Here is a 15,473-nt window from a genome sequence, read left to right on the forward strand (position 1 = left end):
AAATAAGTCCTTTTCTGATGCCTCTCCAGACACATTACGATGTATGTTCCATAGCTTTATTCCTGCGTTAGTCCCTTTTGCCTGCTGCAGCAAGCAAGAAAGGGGGCAGAAAGCACATCAAAAACTGACAAAACCGACGAGCAAGCAAAATTAATCGACACGCTCTCATTTGGAAGTTGGGGGCATATGAACACACAGGATATGCTGTTTTACTGGTGGTACCTGGCTTCCTTTCCAGAAGGCCAATACATTCAGGGGACTCAGCCATTTTGTTGACCCATCCTCAATGCTTCCAGACACGTGTCTTTGCAAGATCCAGTAGAGGCTTTAATGGGCAGATAAGGCCAGCTTGTTGACTGCTTTTAGCAGAGGTGGCACCAAGGGCAGGCTGCTGGCTCACAGTCTAGGCATCATTCTGGGCAGTCGAGACCAGCCTGCCCTGAACCCTGCACCAGTGGAAACTTCCTGTTTAATAGGCCTAAGTCAGAGCAGCCAAAGAAAGGAAACCATTAGAAAATTTCTTCCCTCCTCCCTAAAAAAAATTACAAGGACTTTTTTTTTTGGCACTCATACACAAAGCTATGACTGAAAAATTCTTATGTGAGACACAACTCGTCCATGCAGTTGGAAGATAATGGTTGCTATTAGTGAAGAATAATGAAGAGGGTACAGGGGACTTCTGAGGGCTGGCATCCCTGTCTCCATTGGGGTGCTGGTGACCTGGGTGTGCTGTTTGTGAAAATTCTTCAAGCTGTACACTTAATAGTATGTGCATTTTTCTGTATGTATGTTAGGATTTTAGACAAAAGTCTGAAAACAAAAATTTGTGATGGGTAATTTTTAGGACTTCTCCGATCCACATAGCTGGCTTTAAAAATCAAACATTACCAAGAAAAAAAATAAACCATACCCAGCCTCTGCTTAAAACTTCTGACCTACTGAAAGTGTATTCAAATAAAAAGTCTTTTTAAAATGCTGGTATTAATACTTAAAAATTTTACCTACCATGTCCTTCATGCTTGGGAAAGATTATATGGTAAGCAATTTTGGTATAACTAACGTCCATCTACTCCTCATAACGTGATACTGAAAGGCATAGAGAAATGACAAAACTCATTTCCACTCTCGGACTCATGGTGGGACAGGGCGTTACTGCTGGAGGCTCTTTCCAAAGACTCAACTCCCACTTGGGATCTTCCTCGCGCCTTCACTATTTGAGCCATGCGGCCAGGGGAATCTCATCCTTACTTTTTTTCACATCTTCCTGTTTTTCCATTTCTCTTTTATTTCCCTGCACTGAATTCCTCTTTATTCTTGCTGCTGCTGTCCATAAGAATAGACTATGATGCATTTCTAAATGTACCTGAGGGTTTTCACCAGCTCAGGCCTTCACAGGAAAAATCTGCCTAGTTAGTTTGGTATTCCAGGGCTCCTCTGTCCTACCATTTACAACATGCTGAGGTTTATTTTACAAGAGAAATAGTTGGGGTAGGGATGGAAAAGGAAAGTTTCTGAAGACAAAAAAAAAGTTGTCATTTGGTTTCAGAAGTTATGAATAATGGAGGGCTAGGGTTGCTTTGCAAATTAAGATCTAAATGGTCTACTGCTACAAATGATTCTGCATTTTGCTGCTCTTTAAAAAGTTGTCTAGATTTTAGCAAAAAAAAAAAAAAACAGAAAAGAAAGAAAGTCTTTTCTAACCATGGTTTTAAAGATGTAGGAACACATTATGTAAAGAAACTGTTTTGTTTACCCAGGACCCGGTTTAAAATATTCCCGCTTCTGGTTAAGGACTTGCAGGGCCCAGATGCCAGCAGGACCAAAGAGTTTGTTTGGTCACCTGAAACTCACCAGAAATGTCTGATGACTCCCTCAGATGAGCATGATTACAAGGAGAACATGGCACAAGCTAGTTTCCAGGAAAGCAGAATGGAGTTCTCAGGCCCTTATTTTAAGAAAAGCATGTCATCTGGACCCAGAGAAGCTAGCAGAAAGGCCTTGGGATATGTCCTTGCCTCCTCCATTCCCAAGCTCCCTTTCTGCTCTGTGGTGGCATTACCACACCAGACCCCCCTTGGTGTCCGCGGCTTTGGCCCCATCCAGCCCAGCCATCCATGTCATGACACCTCCCCAGGCAGGTGGGGCGACCACTTTTCCCAGTTTGCTCAGGAACGCCCAGATTTTACAGCTGAAAGTCCCATGTCACAGGAGCCCTCTACCCCCCACTCCCAATCCCAGGAAAACCAGGACAGTTGATTACTCTAGTCACAGGCTACTAGCCAAACCCCTCTCCCTCCAGCTGGGCCCAGTCAAGGCCTAAAGCAGCAGGAGGACCCCACACCCCCTGCTGCTTACAAATTCAGACCTCTTTAAAGTACTTGAATTTTGAAAGTGTATTTAAAGCTGCTGACTGAAGGTGCTCCTGGCTGTTAACTATGTCTGTCAGGTTTTCCTCCCCCACCCCCATTTTCTGGCGCACTTATTATTGTCATCATACTCCCTTCAGAAATGGAGGCTCAGGTGATTACATGGGGAGTGCCAAGATTTTCTGACTACTCATCTAGGTCTGGGCTGCCCCAACCCTGGCTGCAAAGGAAAGGTGGGGCCCAGGTACCTCATTCTGAATTCCTTGCTCCATCAAGGAAAGGGCCTAAACAACAGAAACCAAGGTGTTGTCATAATTTACTCTGTCAACCAGGCACTGCCAAGTCCTATAGAGTCAGTCTCCTAAATATTTCTAGAATCCTACCACTTGCCTCCCCCATCCACAGCCACCAAGAAGCTTCAGTTCAAGTCCATTGCTCTCCCTGGAGTACTGCAGCAGAGCCCTTTCGGTCTCCCTTCCCCCCAGCTCATTCTCCACTGGGGGAAAAAACAAACACATAAAGTAGATCATGTCACTGGCCTCTGTGAAACTGCCCAGGATAAAGTCCAAGTTCTTTATCAAGGCTTAATAGCTGTTTCTAAACGTTACTGTGGGTTTAAGTGAGAGCACATATATTAAATTCCTAGCCAGGTGCTTCAGCTCCATTGTGGATTTGGAGAACTTAGAGTGCCTCACTCTGTCTACAGAAGTGGTAAAAAGGGAGGGGCACTTGGCACTGGCCACTACAGAGAGAGATGGTAAACAATAGATTTGAAGGAAATGAAGAAGGGTCCCACACAAATGGGGGATGAAGAGCTTCATGTCCAAATAGCTAAGATAGAGTCGAGAGTGGGTCCAGTTGATTAAGGAAGATGGCTCTTATCCCCTGATGAGTGGTGATGGCAGAGATGAGAGTGAAAGGAGTGGGGCCCCATTGGTGTGTTTGGATTTGCTGAGCTCTCGCATGGGTGGATGGTACAGAGGTAAATAGGAAGATGGAAATACTCAAAGCACAAGAATGTGACATTTCACCACTGATTAATGGGGATGGAACCCATGTAAAAAGAGAAATGAGGTCTTGAGTTCATGCCTTTGAAGACTTACTTTTGGAAACAAAATGGGGAAATTTGTGTGTTTGTACTTTTTTATTAAACATATTATGTTATCAGCATCTAAGTGCTACAGAGCGCAGTGCCAGCAACCATGAAGGGCTGGGTTGTTCTAGATGGTGATTAAAATGAACTTTAGGAAGTGCTGCCTGGCTCAAGAGAACAAATGCTGGTTTGAGACCAAGCCACAAAAAAAAAAGACACATGATTCCCACTCTCAAAAAACAAAACAAACAAAATAAAGCTAGGAGGTGGAAACAGAGAAAAGAAAAAGGAATAGGTTCTGTGGAAGAAAACACAGATTTGTATAAACTTAGGAAAAAATTATTCCACATTACTCTTTTATTTTATAAATATTCATAAGAAAAACAGCCTAACAGCTGCCTTCACGAGTAACCTCAGCTACTTCTTTACACCTGCATTTTTAAAAACAAGAACAATGTTCTCAGCATTGATGAAAGTTAGAGTAAAACTCAAGGTGGCCAACATGATAGTTTCCTTTCCAGGGACCTCACCAGGCCCCCTCACCGCTCACACCCCCTTGCCTTCAATCCTGTCTCAGGGAGTCTGGCTCGTGCTTTCTGAACGGACAAAGACATTAACTAGGGTGAAGATACAAGGGTGGAGTTATCAGCCTCTTTACCTGTCTAGCTCACCTGTTTCACTTTTCTTTTTCCTTCCTAGTTAACTTTTCTGACAGCATTTAATTGCAGAGAAGAAGAGATCGGACAACAAATGGGCCTCTCTGTCCAGGCTTGCCCTACATCACCAGGGTGCTTAGGAAATTCCTAGAGATTATGCCTCTTCCTTAACCTTGCCCAGCTCTCCATCCCCTCCCAAGGAGCCCCAAATTAAAATTAATGCATTCCAGAACAATTGCCAAGGGAGTGATCAAAGCTGTGGCCCAAATAAAGTGACTGTCTGCCCAGGCCAGCAGCAGAAAGGAAGCTTCTCCCAGCTGATGTGAGCCAGTGACCACTGTTCTCTGTGTAACAGCTGAATCCCAGACCACACTACTTGAAGATGCAGGAATTCATCCTTAAGCCCAGGTAGATAATGTTCAACCAAAGCCTAGCACCAGCAGCGCCAGCAGCATCTGGGAACTTGCTAGAAATGCCAATCCTTGGGCCCCACTCCAGATTGCTCTGGGGGCAGGTCCCAGGAGGTGGGTCCCAGTAATCTATACTTTTACAAGCCCTGCAGGTGATATGAATGCACACTAAAAGCCTAAGAACCACTAGTCTACAGAGCTCTGAGAAAGGGAGGAGCTGTGTCAGGCTGGGAGGGAGGAAGAAAGATGCTAAACTGGTGGGCATTATAGGAGAGGTACATACGAAGCCAGGAACAAAGGGGCAGAATGGCACCGTGAAACAAGCACGTTCTAGAGCAGCGCTGTCCTATACAGTAGCTGCTACTCACATGTGGCAATTTACAGCATGATCTCACTTAAATGTGGGATTGAAAAAAAAAAGCCAAACTCATAGTAACGGAGAGTAGAATCATGGTTACCAGAAGCTGGGATGTGTAGGTAAAGGGTATATAAAAAAAAAAAAGAAAGAAAAAAGAAAACCTAGGGTGGTTTCCAGGAACTGGGGGGGAGGGGGTCATGGTTACTGTTCAAAGAGCATGGGGATTCAGTCTGCAAGATGAAAAGAATTTGGAGATGGCTGGTGGTGATGGCTGCACGACAATGTGAATGTACTTAATACCACAGAACTGTACACTTAGAATGATTAAGAAAAAATTTTTTAACTAAATTAAAAATAAAATTAAAAATTCAGGGCTCAATCATACTAGTCACGTTTCTAGTGCTCAATAGAGACTTACAGCTAGTGGCTACCATATTGGACAGAGTAGGATATTTCTATTATCGCAGAAAAGTCTACTAAATCAAGTTGTATAGAATCTCAGTTCCACCTCCTATAAGTTACTAACACTCTCTGAGCCCCTGAGTCCTCCTTTATTAAATTAATCTCATAATACCCACCTATCTCATATGATTGTTCTAGAGCTGGGGATAAAATAATAAATGTAAATTACTGGGTACAACTGTCCAGCCTATAGCAGGAGTTTAATAAGTGACAAGTAATATTACCGCTAGTATGATTTTATGAGCAGCCGCTGGAAATGTTTTATAATGGAATGGACAGCCTGCCATTGGCTAGGATGGACTCCTTGCACTATATCTCAATTGCAAATTTCAGGGTTTATATAAGTGCCTTTATTTTCACTAGGACAAGCCAGCAGTGCCATCCCACAGCAATACCCATTTCTTGGCAGGCCAGAAAGGTGGCATCCTGATCCAGAGCATTATATAAGAAACTCATAGTAAGGCTACAATTCTGGAAGCCAGAGAGCCTCATTTGAGGAAGGGTTTCTCCTCTATTCTCCTCCCCTCCCCTCTCCTCCCCTCCCCTCCCTCTCCCCCTCTCCTCTCCTCTCCTCTTTTAACACCACTAGTGTCATAATCCCTGGGATGGTCCGTTACATTATACTCATGGCCTCAGTGTTCTTCATCTAGAGAGATGCCCAAGAGATCTTGTAACCTTCTTGAAAACCTCCCCCCATATAAGAAAACAAATAAAATCCAGCCCAGAGTAATTATACAACTTGGAGACATCTTCCCTACTGAAGGCCAATCATGAGGGGGAGAATGGAAAGAGGGCTTCATGTGTGTTTTATTCTAACTAATTAGGAAAGAAGGAGTCACTGAATGTTCTTGAGCTTGGGTGACGAGGCTAGAGGGGTGCTCTAGCAAGAGGAATAGCAGCTGGAGGAGCAAAGACAGGAGTCAGGTGGAGCGGTGAGAAGACTGGGGACACACCCTGCGGAGCCATGCTAAGGCCTACACTCACGATGGCGGTGAGTAGAGCTGAGGACAGGAGGAAGTGGGGGTCGAGCCTATGGGAACTGGCAGCAGAGTTGACATCGGGAGCCAGGCATAAAGGGTCCAGGCTCCCAGCATTGAGACCACATACGCAGACATTATGTCCAAGAGGCCAGTTTTCCTCTTCAAAGTCCTCTGTTGAAGCATTTCCATTCTTCACATGGACTTTTGACAAAGCCAGCTCTCTGTGGGCAACAGGTCTGAAGAGCCAGGTAAGGGATATCAAGCAGGACCCCTCAGGTCGGTTTTTCTGGCTCAGGAATCATAACAAAGGCTCTGCTCTTGATCCACTCAGGCCTCCTAGACAAATCCCAGACTTTCTAATGTTCTGGATGAGTAACATTTTTAAAAAATGGAGGCTCCAACAGGAGTTGGATAACTTCTGACTTTGTCAAAAAAAAAAAAAAAAGATGCTACGCTACAAATGCCATGTACTATCTTGATTATTCATAGAAGAAACTTTAATGCTAAGTGGGAAAGGCCATTTTTAAATAAAGGGCAGTTCTGTAAAATGGAAAAGGTTAACTTTTAAAAAAAAGAGACTCACTATATTTTCACTTTTCTTCCATTTCCCCGTGAATAGGCAGAAATTGTGTCCCATGCAGGCAGTGGCCCACAAGCCTGTTCTATGGAGACCACTGGTTTATATGGCATTCCAAAATGGTTCCCGGTGTGGTCTGGGCTGTCAGAATCAGCCCTGATGATCCCAAATCCTGCTGCCTAGCTCCTAAGAGCAAAAACAAAGCTTGAGGTTTCTGGCATGGATGTGTGCAACAAGGAAAGGCAGTCTTTTCTGGCCCTCTTAAAATGTAAGTGATAAGCCACAGAGGTTCTAACAAAGGGTCTCATATTGATATTTTCACATTCAATAATTTCATATTTAGTCTAGTAGGTTAGTAATTTCTTTCAAAAAAGGAAATTGCAGCCAGGGCTAATTGCTCAATCTGAAATATATCTGGACATTGTTTAGATGTTAGAAAAGAAACAGTAATATTGCAGAGTTTTAGCAAAGAGGAGGGCATTGTTTTAGAAAAAAAAGTAAATGTAAATTAATAGAAAATGTAGCCCTGTATGGTTTTTAAAGCTTTGGTGTATATAGTCAAAGAAAGAGCACCCCTAATTTGAGCTTTTCTTGACATTTTTCTTATTTCTAAAATGCAAAAGGAAATTCATCAGCGCAGGCTCAATGCATTCTCATTCATTGATTTGTTAGCCAATCAATGGCCATTGTAATCTGAAAAAAATAACACCCGTTTCTATGAACCTTTCCAAGTGAGGCTGTGTTCAGCTAAGCTTAATAAAGAGAAAAACAGCAAGGACCATCTGGAAAACACTTCCGGAGTCGCGAAAGATAGTGGCAGCCTTTGCCCAACCTGCTATAAATAAGTGTCTCAGGGAAAAAAACACCCGATTTTCAAATCTGTTTCTACTTAATACAGCTGCAATAGAGTTTATTTAGCTTTTCCCTATAGCAGAAAGACTGTTTGCATTTTTATGACAAGGGTCTAAATGTTTTTCACAGCCATTTCCATTGCCATTATTTTGAGGAACAACATACCACGCGGACCTGTTTGTTTCTGCAGCACAAAGCAGTGGCCCCAGTGGCCTCTGCACCACAAAACTGGCCTCCAAAGCCCAGATTTATGATCCTGTTTCCTCTCCCAATGTTGCAATCATCAACCCAAATTCCCACGTGCAAGGGGGCTGGCAACTTAGAATGACCAAGTGTCACTTGCAGCAAATCAATTTTTTATCTGCCCAGACCCAGCACGTTGTGGAAGTCTGCCAGCTCATTGCCTCTTCCTTCATGAGGACAAGAAAGAGTCAAATTACTCCTCAAGCCGGGCTAGAACTCACCAATGAAGATATCTTGCTGGCTTGGCAATCCCCTACACACTCGCTTTGCCATCTTTCCTAAATGGCTAAGCTTGCAAAGGAATTCCTCTACAATCGACATTCCAAACTCATTCAGACATCCTTTGGAAAAAAGGTCCACGTACCTTGGATGATTGCAAAATGAAGGAGCCCCCACTTGATGTCTGCACTGAGCACCTGCCCATACCCTCAAGCACCCCTAAATGCCCATCTCATTCCAAAGACTGGTAGGGTAGGGTTGGCCTCAGGACACTGTTCTGTATAAATACATAATTCATTTCTCTTTTCTCCTTCCATTCCCCAAGTGCCCATCCTATTTTTATGCATGGGCAGGGTGAGGCTTACCTCCCCGTGAATGCATGCCCCTCCATCCTAGCCTTTCAAGGGACCATAAGCAAAATGATAGCTGAGGGCTTGGCCGGGGGCATTTCATCTGTTGGTACTGAGTGCGGGCATTACAAGGTGTGAAGTGCCTGAGGGAGCCCTGCTGACTTCCTTTTTCCCAAGGAGAATCGTTTCAAGGAAAACAAATGTGTTAAGAGAGACAAAAATTGGAAGGGATAGTGCAAACCACCTAAATTTGAAGTTCCAATAATTTTGAAAAATGCTCCATTTAGCGACCATTGACTCTCTCTGAACAGTACTGAAATTAGTGGTGAATAGATGGCTGCCGCAAGCTGAAGTGAGTCTATTCCAGTGTTACAAGCAGAGCTCTCCCAAGTATACTGAGGGGCTAAATTAATTGGCTCAGGTTTAAGATGCTACAGGAGAAATAACAGTGGGGAGAAGGCAGGGGTGGAGGAAGATGACTGGTAGCGCTGAAGGCATGCCTGGAATCAGGTGCATATAAAAAGGAAATTGAGGAGGAATAAGCCTATTCTCTCTATGAATAACCGGAGAAGCCCATTAGTTACTAGTTACTACAATGTGCTGCCCTCCTTCCTCCAATTACCTACAACTTACCAATTGTCTGCCTTAAAACAAAAACAAAAACAAAAACAAAACCCTTTGTGTTTATACAATCTTATAGACCCTTCCACCAACCTTAGAATTAATCAGGCACAGGACCCACTTCCAAATACTAATTAATCACCCCCGTTAATTGTATTTTTAATAGTCAGAGGGTGAAACTCTCTTTTATTATTTCAAATCTAATTTTCAAAAAACTGCAACTTACTTATTAAATCTTAGTCTAAACCAGTGCTTCTCAACCAGGAGAGATATTGTTCCAGAAGGGACATTTGGCAAGGTCTAGAGACATTTTTGGTTGTTACAACTACGGTGGGGGGGTGATGCTACTGACATTTAGTGGGTGGGGGCCAAGGGTGCTGCTGAACCTCCTACAGTGAATGCAGAGGACAGCTCTCCCACAATAAAGATCTGGCCTAAAATGTCATCAGGGCCAAGGTGAAGAAAATGTGCTCTAGATAAAGCCAAGTATGCGGGGCCGTTAATATTCTTATTGTTGGCAGTCATCAAAGAGAGAAGATCCCACTGCCTTTGAAATCTAAGGTTGGTTTACATATATGTCGCCTAAGGACATATTTATTCCTTTCAAAATAAAAGGAATAGGGTCTCAATTTGAATCTAGGAACATTAAAGAAATATTGTGATCATGATGGAGGTAGGTATGGTACATTTTAAATGCATATTTCATCACTCTAAATGGATGAAAATTAATATCCCATAAAATAAAACGATTATCTAGTTATATTCCATACAAAACCTAAATCAATACGTTGCATCTTACTTAACCTGCAATTAGAGTTTTTTTTAAAAAAAAAAAAAAACTAAAATAAGGAAATGGCATTCTTTCCCATTTTTTACTAGCTGGGTACACATTTCTGAGCATGAGGCATTAAAACACAAACAAGCAGACAAAAACCTTTTTTTAAAGCAGATTTTTCCAGAGCATAAAAAGCTTCCTGAACCATTCTTTTTTATTTATTGTAGATTCAATGCAGCCCATTCTCTTGGTTATGCCTGCCCGGCTCTCCAAATGCCCTCAAAACTGGGATGATGAATCACATACTTTGGCCCCACTGTGCCAATTAATAGTAAGCAAAGAATCCACACAGCCAAGACAGGACGTCTGCCTGATGTGGTAGGGTGGGGGTGGGAGGGAGTCCTTCAGCCAGTTATTTCCAGAGGGTCTTATGAACAGGTGTTGAGATTCTCTAAAATTCCTTTAGTTCTAGAACATTCTGTGTGGCTCTCCGATGCCCCCAGCATGGGGATGGGCTTTGGTCAGGAAAAATGTCTGTTCCTAGAGTCAGTCTAGAGCTTCCAGGCTTATACTATGCAGGAAGGAATTGCTGACAGCTATATCATTTCGACCCTTCCAGGCCACTGTTCCATTCTCTGAATTATATATGGCAGAAGTGGCCATACACACAAAGGCAAAAATAACAACAACAACAAAAACGCCCAACCACACCCAGTCTTGGCTGCCAGTGAGGCCTAATTCTGCTGCTGAAAAAGAACAGTTGCTACAGTGCAGCTGGAGGAGCTTTTCCAGAGAACTGGTAATACCCTGGCTGTTAATGAATTATTTTTCGCCAGAATGTCGGATTCTTCCTGTGCTCCAGTAAACAGTCTGCTTCTGCCTTGGGAAACAAAACCAGCTCCTTCCGAGGAGCTCGAGGAGGTCAGCCAAGGGTCCCCTGTGGGGGCAGCCCCCTCAGGAGCCAGAGCCACAGGCGCCTGACCTATAAATCACTGCAGCCCCAAGTTCATTATTCCAGCTCTTTCTGTCTACTTGGGCCATGCCCAGCGCACAGGGAAGGGCCTGGGGAGACCACATTGCCATTCCGATCCTCCCTCCACCCCCCTGAACTGTCCCTTGGTCAGGTTTTCTCTCATCTTTGGCACCACGTGTGTGAAATTAGGCTTCCTCGAATTTATTCTGTCTGTCTCACAGAAACTGTATTTATTTCTTTGCTCTTGTTTTTATCAACCTGTCAGGAAATAACTATGTATGTCCCCTTTTCTCCTTTCACTTCTTTAGGATTGGCCCCAGCCCCAAATAACCCACTCTCAGTATTAAAGTGTCTACTTGGGACACTATTTTCCAAGCACAAATCCCCAGGGAGGATATTAGTAGAGCAGGTGTCAAGGAAACCAGTTGCTCAGGCAGGAGACAGCTCTCCAATGGATGAGGACACTAGTCTGGGTGGGGAGGGGGCACGAGAAAGGAAAAGAAAGGGGCCATTTTGTTCTAGCCAGCCCTGCCCACTCACCTTGCTCTCTCGTCTCCATTAAGTTTTAGGAGCCCACCTTCTAACAAAACTTGACTGAGCGAACATGCTCATGCACAGACTGGATAGGAACCCGCACCCCCACCCCAAAATGATGCCTTAACTACCAAAAATCTAAGTCACCTAATGACAGGCCGTTGTGGCTACTGAGTCAACCCCATGTCTCCTAACTGCCATGGGGATGGAGAGTGTTTATGCCCCCCAAAACATCTGGAGGTGCTGCAAGGCTCAAGGCACAGGTTGGTAGTTAACCTGCTCTGATGCAGTGCTAATAGAAATATATACGTAATTTTAAAGTTTCTGGCAGGCACATTAAAAAATCCTTTCAGGTGACATTAAACTTAATGCTATAGCTTATTTAACCAGTATATTCAAAATATTATCATTTTACCATGTAATTGATATAGAAATTATTAATGAGCTATTTTGCATCCTTTTTTTGTACTAAATCATAGAAATCCTGTGTATATATTATCCTTACAGCACATCCTACTTTGGACTAGCCACCTTTCAACTGCTCAATAGCCACACTAGTGGCTACTGTATGAGATAGTGCAAATACAGAACATTTCCATTATCGTAGAAAGTTCGATTACACAATACTGTGCTGAAAGATCAAACCAAATGTGGGAAAGAGTGACAGGTGAGAGCAGGACGGGCTATAGAGTTATTTGAGCTAAGAATTACAGCAGAAATGGGAACTGCGAGGACTGGGGTGTTCCAGAAGCCCCCAGCCCTACCTCTAAAGTGATTAAAATGGGCTTTTAAGAAAGGCCCAGGGCCCATGCCTGCATAGCGAGTATAATCATTACTCAAAGCATCTACTGGTTGAGCTGCCTCCATCTTAGCTCTTCTGATCTGTTTAAGGCAGGGGACGGCACAGAAGATCACCAAAGTCACATACATTCTTTCAATAACAATTCTGGATTTGCAATCTAATTTGGTGAAGCAGATACAGAAACACGATCAAATTACGTGCGCCTGTGTCTGTGCGTGCATGTGTGTTTGCATGTGTGTTCTTGGCTGGAGAGAGGACGGTCATGTGCGAAATACAGAAGTACTAATGTGGCTACCAAAATCACCTCCACATCAGTGGCCATCAAAACACAAGAGAGTGGTAGATTTGAGGGGCTTATCAAAAATTGTGAGACACAAAGGAAACGCTTTGAGTCTGAAAAGAATGAGATGATGGGCGTCTGGGCAGACAATCAGGTGGGAGAGAAAAGTGATAATCAGAGGCATTCTCCAAAGACAAGAGCTGCCGACTCTACAGCAAGGATGTCACCCTGATCCCCAAATCAAGCTTAATTCAGAATCCCACACAGGATTCTGTGCAGGGGGGAATGCAATTAGCTACTCATCCCCACCCCACCCCACCCCCCACCCTCACCATGAGAGCCTCAATCTCTGAGATCCCCCTCAGATTCTGATCAGGGAGGCAGAGTAAAAAAAAAAAAACCTCACATATGGATTCAAATCTTTGCTCTCTCAGTGACTCCAGAATTTCTAGGGGGTTAAAGCTGCCATCTGGTTGGAAGGAGGTTAAGGGACTAGCTTTGACGATGCATTTACATAACAAGAGCCCATCTCATTTCTATTTAGAGTTTATCTAGCTGAGTCAGTTAAGAGTCAGAAATGCCTTACCCACACTTTGGTCCCACTATGGGCCTCGGGCAATTTACTTAACTTGTTTCAGCCTGTTTCCTCATCCACCGGATGAGAATGCTATTACCTTATCTCACATGGACTTGTCAGCTTGGAACTACCCCACACTAGAACTGGAGCATGATGCTAGTTCCCCAACCAAAGTCCCAAACCAAATATACTTATCTCTAGATTTCTCCCTGCTGGGTCTCCCTTGACAATGACTTACAGCTCCCTCCCCACCACCATTCACTCCACCAGCTCCATCATTTAGTCACAACTCTCATTTATTAAGCAACAGTTGGGTGTTGGGTATTTCAAAATGAAAAGGCATAGTCTTTCCACTTGAAATAATTAGGGACTATTTGGGGCCTTAATCTACTTGGCACATAAGCATGTACCCTGGGTAACTGGCTTTGCCACTGGTAGACTTCCTCCACACATACCCCCCAGGCATAATATTTTGTGAATGGGTGGAGGCTGAGGACTCTGGCCTTTGGGAGGAATAAATGAGGCTTGGAGGAGGGGTAGAGGGACCTGCTGCCCCTTTAAATCATAACCACTAAAGTCTGGATCAGACATGCGACTGGAAATTTCTCCAAGTCTCTGATTTTTTATCTGTAAAATAATGCCTCCATCACATCGTGGTTTCCCACATGTGAAGTGTTTGGCAGACAGAGGGCAACAACAAATGTTAATTTCTTTACCAATTTATTTCACTCCACTACTCTCCTCCAAATCTAAGGTTAGGGAAGGAGCCAGAGAACAAACACTTGGTATTTTCTGACTGGGGAGATTCAAAGCACACTGTGTATAACCATCTCCACATCCAGAATACCTCCGTGCTGGGTCCAATGAATTGTGGGAGGCCAGTCCTATCCAGTTTTCTGGCCATTGTCACTAGTGCTGTATCTGTTGTCTCCGGGTGCTATAGCACTCCCAGCAACACCTTGGTCACATGCCTCCCATCTTTTTCTTTTTCTTTCTTGCCTTTCAGAGGTCCTGTCTCAGAGGCTGTTTTCTAGCTACAAGACTTTATTTTATATTTCTTACCCAACTGCCAACCAACCAAGTTCTTACATTGGGCAACTGGCATCACCTAGAAAGCAGTTTTCTCTTTTAATTCAGGTTTTCCTGGGCAGAACCTCACCGCTGGAGGTCTGGGGTGTCTTTACATCATAAAGGACACCCACCTGGGCAGCTGATTGGTGCTGGTGTCAAAGTGCCCAGTGCCCCAAGTTCCAGTCTGGCTTGGCTCACTGTACCCTGCTGCCATTCGGATGCCTCTAGTGGGCATCTGTCAGGACGGAGATGCAAGTGTCCATTGGAGGGATACTGTGTGTGGGGGTGGTGCGGGGTGTGTGGGTGGGTGGGATCTCTGGGCTTCTAAGGGGCAGAGAATTTGGGATGCCACCGGGCTTATAAATCTGTGCCTTCCAATCCACCGCTGGCTTCTGAAAGTGGCACAGCTTCCCATGCTCCCCTTTGAGAAGGAAAGGGAAGGACAAAACGGTGAGTGGGTGGGGGCATTATGCTACTCTGGTGAGCAGCTCCCACTCACTAGTCTCCCCGCTATCCACCTACCACACTGCGACCCCTCTACTGTAACAAAGGCACATCACTACACATTTTCGAAGTTATCACAAGTCTCTCGGTCAATCAACAAACGATTCTGATGACTCAAAAGGAGGAAGAGAGACATCTAGAAAACAGTGGGAAAGATCCTCAGGGAAAAGCACAGCAAACCTTGCCCTGTGCACGCAAGCCTAAGAATTGCTTTCTCCCTGCTGGCTGCTTTTCTCTTGGTTCTAGAGAGAAGCTTCCAAGAATCAGCTAAATAAAGGGATCGCACCAGAGGATGAGAGAGAATGTTAAACCAACAAAAACAAAGACCCAAATGAAGCAGAGCAAGCCATGAGAATCCGTGGTTATCAAAACTTTGTTTGGTCGTATCTATTTATCATCGCTGTACACACGGGCTCTGCGGAATATCATTCTGTTGATGTCACTTATCCTCAGCAAAATATTTACACATCCTTTAAAACGCCAGATGAGGGGGGCCGGCTCACGCACTGCCGCGAGCTGCCCCTCAAGCACCGTCGCCGAGTTCTGGGCAGACAGTGAGGTGGGGGCGCGACGGAGGGTGGCTCCCGCGGGCACTGGTAAGAGCTACGGACAGTTCCCGGAACGCGGCCATCCCGGCGCTGCGCCCTGCCCTGCCCACCTCTCCCCCACCTGACTGCTAGAAGCAGCCACATCCCCGATATGGTATCGCGCCTCCTCCTCCTCCTGCCTTTCTCATTGATTAACTTCTCAAACCATTGTTAAAGCCGGGT

At 44.4% G+C, this 15,473-nt stretch overlaps 1 protein-coding gene across 5 annotated transcripts in view; it reads right to left on the minus strand.

The window, feature by feature from the left end:
- Nucleotides 1-15,473, minus strand: part of RAI2 (retinoic acid induced 2) — a 58,960-nt gene that overhangs the window by 42,142 nt on the left and 1,345 nt on the right. The window lies entirely within an intron of this gene.

This window comes from Rousettus aegyptiacus, unplaced genomic scaffold (assembly GCF_014176215.1).
Source record: "Rousettus aegyptiacus isolate mRouAeg1 unplaced genomic scaffold, mRouAeg1.p scaffold_m13_p_9, whole genome shotgun sequence".
NCBI lineage: Eukaryota > Metazoa > Chordata > Mammalia > Chiroptera > Pteropodidae > Rousettus > Rousettus aegyptiacus.